General features: G+C 47.1%; 1 protein-coding gene and 1 long non-coding RNA gene across 4 annotated transcripts in view; one reads left to right on the top strand and one right to left on the bottom strand.

Moving 5' to 3' along the window:
• Dpp6 (dipeptidyl peptidase like 6) overlaps nucleotides 1-13,300 on the bottom strand; it is an 890,647-nt gene that overhangs the window by 584,400 nt on the left and 292,947 nt on the right. The gene's annotated exons all lie outside the window — the stretch shown is intronic.
• Nucleotides 4,933-8,658, top strand: LOC121137278. The gene is made up of 2 exons (XR_005874534.1): nucleotides 4,933-5,155; nucleotides 8,287-8,658. It is a non-coding gene; the product is annotated as an uncharacterized LOC121137278 (long non-coding RNA).

Here is a 13,300-nt window from a genome sequence, read left to right as displayed (position 1 = left end):
GACTCAGAGATATGTGTCCATAAGGTCAATGGTGCTATCATTTCACATCGGCTTGACTGAAATATGGATGGGGAAAGTTTAAGAGGGTGAATATCACATCTTCAGCTAGTGTACCTGGATAGCAATAGTCTAATGAATAAATGCAAAACACATATGGTTGTTATGGGGGCCTGAGGAGCACTAAAGGAAATCCCATGAGGGCTGGTCAGATAGATCAATGAGTAAAGGAAACTCCACAGCCCTGAAGACATTATCCTACAGATGCCTGATGACCTGAGTTCAATTTCTGGTTGTTAGCAGAAGAGAATCAAGTACCAAAGGCTGTCATCTGAACACACTGCACACACACACACACACACAAATAACAATAACTTAAAAGGAAAATACCAAAATCTTGAAAGAGTTTAGCCATTTGATAACAAGATTAGGATTAAGGAGAAGAGAAATTGGAGATTCTCATTTTTTTCATTAACAAAACTTAGCTCTAGGGCTGACCAGGTGGCTCAGCAGGTAAGCGCGCTTGCTGCCAAGCCTGACAGCCTGAGTCTGATGCATGGAATCCTCATGATAGAAAGAACCACTTCCAGCAGGTTTACCTCTGACCTCTACATGCACACCAAGGCATGAGTGAGCCCCGTCACTAAATAAACAAATATAAAAGATAAATAACTTTATAAACTTTGAACATATGTCACTTTCAAGAAACCAAAAATGAAATTGGTTTTCAGTGAAAGCAAAAACACAAAGCAGTTGAGGACTTGCCATCGTGAGAGAGTCCCTCACTCCGATACCTCTGTGACTTCCAGAGAGGCAGAGGAGGGAACCAGTGCTCTCCGGTGCTCCAGGAGGAGCTCCTGCCACACCAACGGAAGCCTTTGTTGCTGCAATGGTCACTCTTTTCTGGAAGTAGTGCTAACTCATGTCTATTTGGGTAGTTCCCTTGAGCCAAGCTTCCAGAACATTGGACTTGTCCCCCTCAGAGCTCTGGAAGTACATCCGACTATCCCAGAACTAAAGGGCAGGCTGAGAGCCACAGGCACTGTCTCTGTGGCCTGGACCTGTCCCCCAGAGACTGTGCCTTGCCAGGCTGTGCAGGGCAGGCAGCTTAGCCCTTCATTCTTGATGAACTCCTAAAGAAACCCATCCCCAAACAGTTCCGAAGGACAGACCAGCAGGTCCTATTCAGCCACCTGCAGTCCTATCCCTTCCTAGGGCTGCCAGATACAGGCTGTGACAGGGCTCTGAAACTATGTCCTCTGCTGGTGTGAGACCCAGGGGCCTACGTGGATAGGCTAAGAGGAAGGAGGAGGGCACAGAGACAACAGCCATGTGCTGCTTCTCTGCAGGACTCTTCTGAGTAGGATGGTATACAGAAAGATGACCACCAAGGTGACTTCATCTCCTGTCCCCCAAACACCACTGCAGCGCCTGTCTTTCAGCCTGGGCACTGCTGGTGGCAATTCTGTGGAGCAGATGAGCAGCCTGCATTGTCCAACAGCCCTGTCTACACCTCTGCCTAACTCTAAGCAAGTCCCGAGCTGGACAGTCTGGCAGTCTGTCAGCCCCACATCCTTCATAGGAAATGCCAAGCTTGTGATCAGACTGGACTCACAGCTCTGAGTGTCTGGGCATCTGTGTGTGCACCTGAGTATGTGATTTTTCCCAAGGAGATCTCCTATGTTCTACTACAGTACTTTCGGAAAACTTGAGAGAAACAAATCCCATCTCCAAGGGTCCCACTCACCCTGCCACCTATGATGAGCTGTATATGTGGGTCTGTGTATAATGTTGTTCACCACATTTAAAAAACATCCAGTTTACTATGCTGACAGGTTTCTGGGGTCAGCAAGAATAAAGCTAACAGGCTGTGTTATCTGCTTCCGGGAGGGTGTCAGTAATATTTTTTCTGGGAGCATCCACTTGCTTTGTGTGGATCTGGTATGGAAAGGCAGAGAAAGAGTAGACAGGGTTGATCCCTCAAGCCACCTAGTTACCATTATTCCTGTCTGCAGATCTCTTTGGCCTGACATTTTACAAACACCCACCATTTCTATCATTCAGCGATAAAAGACTGAATTTATACATCCTTCAAAATGGTGTCAAAGAAATGGGACCGGCTCTCGGTTTTGATTTCTGTGAAAGAGCCCAGCAATGAGAGAACACAGACGGAACTTAAAGGTCTCTTCTCTTTGGCCACGGTAACCTATCACACGGATCATGTCAGCCCCTATGGCAACTGCACTGAGAACTTTTCACTCTCCCCACTTTCTTACGTACTCTGGCAGCCACTGCTTGCGCCATCAGGTCCTGGGACCGGACACAAAAGCCGGATGCTGAGTTACAGGGGAAACTAAACAACACAGTGAGTAGCAGGTGCCACGAAGCTGGAGGGGGTTCACTCCCTGCACAAAGCCCCTGCTGCACGAGCCATGAGCAGAGTGCTGTGAACCATCACTGATGGGTCAGACTTGACACAGTTATCCAATCTGGATGCCGCAACTCAGGAACATTGCCATCCTTTGAGGTTTTGTTAATGTCAACATGGACTAACCCAGCAAGGGCCCTGCAAATGAGCACCATGTCACCTTCCCTTAGGGCCAAGTCCAGCTCACATGGCAGACATTTTCTGTTTGCTTTCTTTCAATATAGTCTTCCAGAAAAAAAGCCATATCTTGACAATTCCTTGGTACTAGATTCCAGATGGGTGGGACTGTGGACATCTAACTAGCTCTAGGATAGGTTTCTCATACCCTGCTCACTGATGCTGTCTTTGCATTCTGAAGTCCATGGCGTCAACAGTCAGCAATGCAGCATCATAAAAAAATTCTACTTATTGTCTGCTTATGGGCAAAATATTTTCAACAGATAAGTTACAAATGGTTGACAACATGTTCAAAGTCCACTCAGCATATTTCTTAGATGAGCTAAAAGGGCAAAATCAAACTGCCAATGTTATGTGGCAGTGTTATGTGGAGACAGTTTCTGTCTGTGATGATGGATATTCAAGAGATGCAGGTGGAAAAGTTCATGTTTTCTCTCCAAGTTTACAGTCTCTCTTTTGCTAACAATTATAATAAAAACACATAATTAATACCATAAAGTGTGAATCAAAACAATCCTTCTCCAACTTGTTCTTGCCTAGGAAGCAGTGTAATTAACCCAGGTGTGAGGGGATCATTGCAGCCTCTCATTTCCATCAGACTGCTGATGGAGAGGCAGACCTCACCCCGCAGGACTCCTCACCCCGCAGGACTCCTCACCCCGCAGGACTCCTCACCCTGTCTTAACCTCTTCACAGAAGTTCCCCTGTAATACTTAGAATTGAATTCCCGTGGCTTAAATAAAAAAAAAAGTGTTTTCCTCTTCTCTGTAAACACTCCCCCCCTCTCTCTCTCCCCGTGTGTGTGTCTGTCTGTGCACGTATCTCTCTCTCTCTCTCTCTCTCTCTCTCTCTCTCTCTCTCTCTCTCTCTCTCTCTCTCTCTCTCTCTCTGCATATGTGTGTCTGTCTCTCTGTTATGCGTCTATGTGTGTTTGCATGTGCGAGGCATATGAGTGCAGGGGCACATGCATGTGTGTGTTCATGAGGAAGCTGGAAGTTGATGCTGGGTCTTTTTATTGCCTGAGGCAGGGTCTCTCACTGAGTCTGAGCTCCCTAATTCTGATATTCGAGCTCACCAGCTTGTTCCAGGGAATCCCTGTCTTCTGCTTCCCCAGTGCTACTGGTTAGAAGTAACAGCCACACCTGTCAGGCATTTATGTGGATTCTGGGGATCCAAACTTGGGTTTTCATTCTTTCACAGTGAACGCTTCACCCACTGAGCCATCTTCCCAGCCCCTGTTTTTCTTCATTCTTCATCTTCCAATGCCTCAAGAATGGTTAGAACTTGAATAAGCGTGTGGATCAAACCCTACTATGCATTAGACCTGAAATTCTCTCAGTGGGGAATCCTCAAAGAGGGGCAGCTGAAACCCCCAGAGAGACTTAAGGTCTGCAATCTTGTTTGCACACAGGTTAGCCCTACCTACCTCCCAGTCCTCAGTCTACCCTCATGCTGAGAGCAACTGCAGCTGCTTCACCAGACAGAGCTGTGGAGGGAGGGAAGGACTCTCACTGTAATCTCCATGGAGCATCCAGAAGGCAGGGGAGGATCTGCAGGCTCAGCACCAAGGGCTGGTCTCTGCCAGGATGTGGGGTCTTTAGAGAGCCCCACTGAGCAATGCACTGAGCCAAGCAGAAGGAGACCTTAGGACATAAGGCTTCCAGAAAGAATGGTCAGCTGGAGGTCAAGCAGGTTGATGATAATGATGCTGAGAACATTTTGTTGACACAAGGCTACTGGGGAGGGGGTCACAGGCTACAGGGTATGGTGCTGGGATGGGACAAGTCGTGAGCATCCCTACGGACAGAAATGATGTCCTTGCTGTGCCACACAATACTGTTGCCCACTCTCCGGAGCAGTGAGCCTCTGTAGACCTCATAAAAGCCACGGGGACCAGTGAAGGCATTTACTAAGGATGGAGAGGGAGGGGCATGGGAAGGAATTTAAACTCAAGCCCTAAAAGAGCATATGCCCTTTAATGACATTTGAAATTCCAGGATAAGTTAAATATCAATGGAAACACAAAGATCCTTCAGAATCACCAGAGATGGATGAGGTGAAGCCAGGGAGCTCTGGACTGGGACACAGCACAGCACTGGATGGTGTGGCTCCTCACAGGTTAACCGTTCCCAGAAGCCCCTGGGGCAGCTGGCATTATCATCCCGGCTTAAGGGGAGGAAGTGTGACATGGGAGGACCACATGTGTAAATGGGCGGCGCCTGTCCCTGGGTATCTCACTGTCCTTCTGAGAACGCTGCTGCTGCACACTTCCGGTCCTGGTGTGTGACTGAAACATTGTGAGTCATCCGTGTACAGAAGGGCGCAGGAAGTGGGCCTCTCTGTCCACCTGTTTCCAGGCCGTTGTGGGCACCAAATGGGGACAGACCCTGGTGGCAGGAGAAAGCCAGACAGTGGCATCACCAGCTACCAGCTTGTCCCATACACAGATAGCCATCGTGAGGGCTGGTAGGACACCATTGTCAGGATGCTGCGCTCTGCTCTCATCGGCTCCTGAGAAATGGGCCGGCCTGAAATGGGATCCTTTCGAGTCAGGTATGACCAGGTTTGTGTTTGAAAGGCAGTTTGGGATGTCTGCGAGGCTTGGTTCATTGAGGAAACATAAGGCTGGGTTACACAGACCATGGTTTCTGTGTCTGCTGGAAGTGTAACTGTGTTTCCTGTTTCATGTATTCTGAAAGAAATTTTGAGAAAAAAAGGAAAATGGTTTCGTTTTCCCTCCATTCTCATGTTAATGCATGTATCGTTCACAATAGTTCACAATAGCAGCTAAAGCACAGAAGGGAGATGGAAAGGAAGAGGGAGGGAGCATGAGGGGATGGGGAGAAAGGAGAGGACGATGTCAGACTCAGAAAGAAGTGAGGGTGTGGAGACCTGGGACCCGGGGCCCAGTGCTGTTGGAAGGGGCTACAGAGAAAAGTTGAAGCTGTAAGTAGGATGGAGAAAGGGAGGGCATGCTTTGGGCGCTTAGTGTGTCCCTGGTTTCCTAGACATGCAAATGGAGTGAGGGACTACTCACAGCTCTGCTGGGCAGTCCTGCTGTCTGCCATCAGGTTCCCAGATGTGCAGGCCTGAGAGAGGCTGCCTGGAGGAACATGGGGCACGGAGAACGCTGTAGATCCCGTGAGCTCCTCTGAGAGAGGGTTATCGCAGAGATGGGGGGCATGCAGCCCGGAGCAGAGCTCCCCCCTTGCTCACCACCTCCCCTGCCGCTGAACTGCAGCGCATGTGGGCATGAGGGGTACAGACAGGTAGAGGACATACTCCTCTAATCGTGCTGCTTCCCTAGGTCTCCTCACATTTACATGAAGTGTGCAGGCCACATAGAGAGCTGATAGGAGGTTCTTCAGTAAGGTCATTCAGCTGCAGTTACACAATCTGAGACTGGCAATAACTGCAACCTGTCTTCTCAGGATCGCACTGAACATCTGCTGTGGTAACATCAGGCCAGGGCTGCAATGTAGGGAAGACCCCACCATCCCAGCTGTGGATAAAATAAATGAATATGTGGCTGGATAAACAATGTGAAGAAAGGCTTGAGGCAGGAGCTCAGACATCTGAGCTGCATGAACCCAAAGAGCTAAGAAATGGAAAGGTCAACGAGGACGAAGGTGCAGCCTCTCCAATTAGCAAAAGGCAAGTTTGTGGAGCCTACCAGCTATGAGGATGGCAACAATGGAAACAGTGGCAACGCCCCGAGGGATTCCCCCTTGTGTGCTACCGATGAGAACACAGACAACTTTCCAATACATAGCAATGTCTTAAAAAACCATGTAACTCTGAAGTGCACACTAGTACCTAGGTGTAGAATGTCCTGACACTCGAAGGACAAGAAGGTGCTAAGATGACAAATAGTGACCTGAAAAATGCTTGGAATTTATTTCTGTAGAGACAGCAGGGCAAAACACAAGGTATTATCAGTGTGTGTGTGTGTGTGTGTGTGTGTGTGTGTGTATAAAAGAGTCCTTGTTTGAGTGAGCAAGTATGGAATACCTGAACGTATACGGAAATAAAATTACACAGGTCTGAAAAGTTTCATGAAGAAAAATTGCCAAGACTATTAACAATTTATATTATGGATCGCCTTTTCTTTTCTTTGTTCGTTAGGTTACTCTTAATTTACTTGGCACATTGAATTTTCTGTATTAAGAGTATATTGCCTATTCAAAAGTGAAATGTTAAGTAGTTTCATGGCTTATCTGAGAGGTAAACCTGCATCCTCCATATGCCTCCACTGGAATAGTTTAAGGTCCACCTACAACAGGATCGCTGGTCACATGAGCTCCAAGGAGCATCTCCCTGGAAGACAGTTCCATGGTCGTCCTGTTTTAGCTACTTTTACATAGTCATGATAAAAAAAAAAACTTGACATGGCCAACCTAAAGGGAAAAGGACTTATTTTTCAGCACAGAGTTCAGAACATCATAGGGAGTAGAGGATTGTGGGATGTCGTAGTGGCCAGGGCACAGACAGAGAGAATGTCTGGGTTTTATCCTTGTGTTAGTTACTTTCTGCTGCGGTGGTAAAATACCATGACAGAGGCAACTCCTAGAAGGAAGGGCTTGTTTGAGCTACAGTTCCAGAGAGAGAAGAGCCCATCAGAGTAGGGGAGTGGCAGGCAGGGTGGCAGGGGCCACAAACTGAGAGCTTGCAGCATTTTAAAATATAAGCACAAAGCGCAGAGAGCCAGCTAGAAATGACACTCGTCTTTAAACTCCCAATTCCTCTTCCAATAACATGCTTTTTTTGCAACAAGGTCACACCTCCAAAGCCTCCCACAGTGTTATCATTTGGGGATAAAGCATACAAATGCACAAGACTGTGGAGGACAATTCTCATTAACTACCACAAGCCTACTTTTTGTTTTCTTCCAGCTAGATTATGGGACGGAGCCTCACAGAGTCAGGTAAATCTTGCTGCTTAACCAATCCCACCTAGAAATGTCCTCACAGGGACGATCTCCCCTCAAGAGGTGTGGTTCTCTACTTTCCCTGGCCCTCCTAAACCCGGCTGACAATCGAGATTCATCGTCTCGCCCTGTGTAAGGATGCTCAGTACTTCCGGCAGTCAGTCAGGGAAGACGTGCCTGTGCCTGTTAGCCCACAAGGCTTTCTGCCATGGCTGCCTTCGTGCTTCTGAGCACAGCAGGCTCTGCTCCTCCCTCTTCTGGGAGCACTACCCAGCAGTCATGCAACTAGCTCCCAGCCACAATTTACAGATGCTCCCCAGGGCTGATCCTGAAACCCAAGCAGCACTCCCAGAGCTGTTCTTGGCCCACTGACATCTCAATGCTACTTAGGATAAGATGGTTAAAAGGGGGGTGGGGAGGTGATCCATTTGAGGAGCGTGAGCTGACTTAGGAACGACCCACCACCAGGCCATTATGCGCCCGCATATGGAGGGCTGTGGAGGTTAGTGAGCTCCTGCGTTTCATTGGCTGGCAGTGGACAATCAGGAGGATGCTATGCCGGTGGGGCGAGGACAAAGATCATTGTGAATGTCCTTCGTCTCATGCTCCAGGACACTCAAGTGATGGTGAGATCTTGTTTGGTTTTCGCATTTTACACATTTTGAGTAGACAGTAACAAATATAAAAACGATGGCAAAAAAAAAAAGAGGGTTGGCATCATATTGACCGCGTCTCCACCGTTTTATCAACTGTGTAGGCAGAGTTGAAGACTTGGTGGAAGTGAGCTGCCTGCTTCGAGTCAGTAAAGAAGAGAAGTAAATAAATGTACAAACACAACTCCGCAGAGGAACACTGCTGCATAAAGACCGCATGTAGGAGACGCCCACCCCACCCTGCCTCACAGGATGTTGCTTCATAAAGATCGCACGTAGGAGAAGCTTACCCCACCCTGCCTCACAGGCTGTTGCTTCTGTGGCCTTCCTGGCCCACTTCCGCATATGTTTGGAGAATCAGATTGTTTATTTATTTTTATGTTCACTGCATGCTGAATTATGTATTCAACTAGCGAACCCAGATCTCAGACCAAATAAATTATCCAGTGCCAGCCAAGCTCTGGCATCTTATCCAATATTTAGTACCTTGTGTTGATTTCAGTTCAGTGCAAGTATTTTCCACTTGTATACTGTATTTAAATTGCCACCTCCATAACTTATTTAAGTCACTTAACAAAGTACATATGCGATGAATTAAGCATGAGGTCATTATCCATTTATCGTGTGGTGATCTTAGCCACCGTCTTGGGAATAAGGGGTCTTTCAATTTGAAGCCACAAACTAGAAGAGTGTTTTGAATAGGCAATATCTCATTAATTTCATAAATGTGAACTAGACTCCATAGCCTTCCTTTGCTGTAACTTTAGGTTTAGCTTCTCTTGATGGATCCTAATTCAGTCAAAAATGTAGATTTTACTCCAGGGCAAAATCTGTCTTTGGTGAGGGCCCATTGATAAATCTGATACAAATGTTTGCTAATTACTCTGGTCTTTGGTGATGCTTGGCTAAGATTTCTGATTCCTGACTGTGCTGACTTCAGAGCTGTCATGGCTGGGGGGGGGGGTCTCTTTGCTGGGGACATTGAGAAATGAGTTACCAAAGGTTTATTCACGCATGATAAGGCCATAAGCCACATCCCTTAAGTTAAGCTGACAGAAAATCAGGTGCAGATGAGAGACCGAGGGGCCGCAGATCTGTGTGGGTGTAAGACAGGAGAAGGAAGCTGCAGGAAGCTCACACAGGGCCCTGAGGAATCTGGAACTAGCACCACGGCACGACCCGGTGGCCATTCCTCGGATCCACATGTGTTCATTCAGACAGAACCGGAAGAGAAACTGTGTGATGACAATGAACGTGAGATACCAGACTCTGGGGACACAGGCAGTGAGAGATGGTGACACAGCAGTAAACAGGACACTTAAGTCCAGTGTTTTCAGATGCCCGGAGTAAGCAGACACGGCCCTGACTGTCTCCACCTGTGCAATGGCAACCCACACTGAGGAGGGGCAGTGAGAGAGTCACAAAGCTCACATGGCGCTTTTGTAGCAAGCCGCCCTCTCTCCACAGCGAGGGCTAGTGAAACTCTCAACCGCCAGAAGCAAGCAAGCTGACTTCTTCAATAGGACAAGAAAACACACTTTATTATGTTTTTATTATGTCCATCTGAAATGAGTACCTTTCCACGCAGCTGCTTCCGGCAGTAATAGCCCCCTCAGCCATGCACCCCAGAAAGCCAGGTCGGTCTGCGAATAACCCTGACCCTTTCAATGCTCAGATGTGACACACTCACCCCAATCAGTGAGCACAGCAGGTGTGGACTCAACTGCTCCCAGAGACTGTCAACAAAGACCAAAGACAAAGGTGGCTTCCAAGCAGCCCTGGGACTGACTGAACATTTATAGACCTTCACACCAAAGAGTCTTTCAGACACCATCTAATGGGGTCAGTATGAAACTGATGTGGAGAAATCTGAGAGCTACAAGGTCTTGAAGCTTAAAGCATTTTAGTTAGGTGTTAACTGATTATAATCCGCCAACCCCCAGGAAGGCTTTGAAGCAATTCTCCAGGCACTTTGGTGGCTCGCGGTGTCCCAATCAGAAGTGAGTTTGTTTTACCTCAGTAGGGGAACACTTCTCTAGTATATATGGAGCTCTGGGTTTATTCCCAGAGCTATAAAAGGAGTAGGAGGAGAAGGCGGAAGAACCTTAGTGGTTCTAAAACTCTCTGGGCTTATTCCATGTTCATTACATCACATTATGTTAACGAGTGAACTCTCCAGGTATTTCCAAGGATTCCCAGGTTTGGATATAGCATGAAGAAGCATGTTATAGTAAAGGGCTGCCTGTGTTTATTCGTCCATGTGCTGTAACCCTTTAGAGGAAACTGGGTGTGAATAAAATTAGTTGACTGGGGGACATTGTGTGTGTGTGTGTGTGTTTTTTAAATGTGAGGATTGCTGTTGGCAAGCAGAATCATGGTTAACTTAATCAAAGGTGGTAGTTTTCTTCAAAGTACACACAAATTAGGAAGTTATGGGATTGGAGTAAATTAAGCATAGATGTAGGCTTCGGATCTGTAGTGGATTCACATGTAAAATCACAGATAGCTGTGTGGAGGTTGAGTTAGAAGTATAAGCTGCAAAATATGGTAGCCAGTCATCGGACCCCTTCCACTGGGGCTAGCCCACGCACTGGAGGCTGATGAGCATGTCCCAAGGCTCTTTCAGCCTTCATGGGGCTCTTTGCCATTTCTAGAACCACAGAGGCCCATCAAACCTTCTGTGAAGTGTGAAATAGCTGGATCCAGAAGCGGAAACTGGGGGGGGGGCATCCTGAATGTCTCTGGTACACTGGTCCAGGACACCAGGCCAGGACTGAATAGCTTAGAGAACAGGGGAGTGGTTGACTCTCCTCTGAAGGGGACAGGGGAAGGCTTCTCCCCTCAGGCACAGAGGCCATGGCAGCTGCCCAGAGTAGTCTGCCCTGTGTGAGGGGGTGAGGAGAGGCGTGAAGGAGACTGACTCTTAGTTCTGTTGCTCCACGAGCAGCTCACTGAGTGATGCTGTGGGCAACAGAAGGAACAGGCACAGGGGAAAAGTCACTGCACTTCTCAGCTGGAGATGCCCCAAGGGCCACTGAGGGGCTAGCGCCACCATGGAGCAAACACTCAGCCCCCTCCCTGCCCCACAGGGACGGCAATTTCTGTCAGTCATGAAGGGCTGCCCAGATGGTTGGTGAGCTGAGATTTCTGGGTGTATCTGAAGAACTCTGGATGAGAAGGATGTAAACATTTGAATCAACGGACCAAGGACAGAAGATCTGCCCTTACTCAGCATGGGAGCACACCATCCATCCAGCCAGCCAAAGTTTAGATAAAACAACAGCGCCAGTGAAAGAGGGTCTCCCACCTCCTGCAGGGACACCTTTCCTCTTGTGCCCTTGGACATCACAATCCCAGTCTCTGCTCACTAGAGTTTTCACACTGCCTTCTGGCTTACTGATCTTCAGGTTGGACTGACAGTAACACTGAGGGCTTCCTTGGTTCTCAAGCCTTTGGACTTGAACTGAGTCCCCAGTTTGCAAATGGCCTAGCCTGGGTGTCTTAGCCCCTGTCACCACAGAAAGCAACTGTCCCAATGCAGTCCTTCCTGTGCATCTCCATCTCCATGGCACCTGCTGTTCTGGAGACTTCTGTTGGTACAGCTTCTTTGAGTGCAACTATATTCACATTAATGGTTTTCTTGTCTAGTTAATATGAAAACAATTCAGAAAGCTTTCCAGGTGAGCTGTCCCTGGTAGACTTTGTCTCTACTCGAATCTGTTTCCCAGTGACCTCTCCAATTCTGATGTTCCTCTGCTGTCAGCATCTGGAGCTCTTCCAAAGGCTGCCTTCACCAGGGAAAGCATCATCAGGACCTCAATCAGACTTTCTCTCATTTGCTATTTCCATTCAGTTGAATTAAGTGTCTACTTTACATAAGTAGGGCTAGTTCCTCCTGAAGAAGTGTGTTTATTGGCACCACACACATGAAATGTTTGGATGGGTCCCATTTAAAAAAAAAGCCTTGCCGGGCGTTGGTGGCACACGCCTTTAATCCCAGCACTCGGGAGGCAGAGGCAGGCGAATCTCTGTGAGTTTGAGACCAGCCTGGACTACCAAGCGAGTTCCAGGACAGCCTCCAAAGCCACAGAGAAACCCTGTCTCAAAAAACCAAAATAAATAAATAAATAAATAAATAAATAAAAAATAAAAAAATAAAAATAAAAAAAAGCCTTGATTGGTGTGTAGAAGCTTTTAATGAACTTCTGAGAGAGTTAGCAAAGCAGTGAAGTCCACATAATTTCTGTTCATAAAAAAAATCCCTTTCTTGCAAAGAAGTTTGAATTAGAAAAGAGCTGACTGATGGGGTTGGAGAGATGAGACCAAAGGACTGCTCTTGCAGAGGAACAGATTCAGTTCGCAAAACCCACATTTGGCAGCCCACAGTCATCTGTAACTAACTCAGGGTTGATCTGATGCCCTCTCCTGATCTCCATGAACACTGCACTAACATGCACAACCCCCTAAACACACACACACACACACAAACAGACAGACAATTAAAATAATAATGATAATAAAAATATCTTTTTGGAAAGGGAGCCTCTTGCAAACAGATTGACAATATGGGATATTGATCTTTCTGCTTGAGAGAGACCCTGGGCTCAGATATACTGAACCCTGTGCCCAGTGAATGAGCCTGCTATGACTACAACACAAGAGTCTCAGTGTATCCTCAGCATATGTGGAGCCAATGGTGGCCAATGCTTTGAAGGAAGAAGTCACTGCAGATCACCACGTTAGTGTGTGCATAGTGTGTGTGTGTGTGTGTTTGCATATATATATATATATATATATATATGCTTATGTTCAGGTACACATATGTGAAAGCCAGAGTTTGATTTCAAATGGCTTCCTTCATCTCTCCACCTTATAAATTGATAGGCTCTCTCACTGAGCTTAGAGTGTGGCTTACACTATAGGAGTCAATTACAGGCAGGTTGTCATGTCCACCTGGGCTTCTACATGGCTCCTCAGATTCTGAATTCTAGTCTTTGTGATTGGGAAACAAGCACTTTGCCCATTGAACCATCTCCCCATAGTGCTACAGTAACTTTTAGTTTAAGTCATTAAGATGCTATGTGTAATATATCCATCTTAGTACCTGCGGATGGATGA

This window comes from Mesocricetus auratus, unplaced genomic scaffold (genome assembly GCF_017639785.1).
Source record: "Mesocricetus auratus isolate SY011 unplaced genomic scaffold, BCM_Maur_2.0 Super-Scaffold_100676, whole genome shotgun sequence".
NCBI classification, from domain to species: Eukaryota; Metazoa; Chordata; class Mammalia; order Rodentia; family Cricetidae; genus Mesocricetus; species Mesocricetus auratus.
Note: the sequence above shows the minus strand (reverse complement) of the source record. Positions and strands in the feature narration are given on the sequence as shown.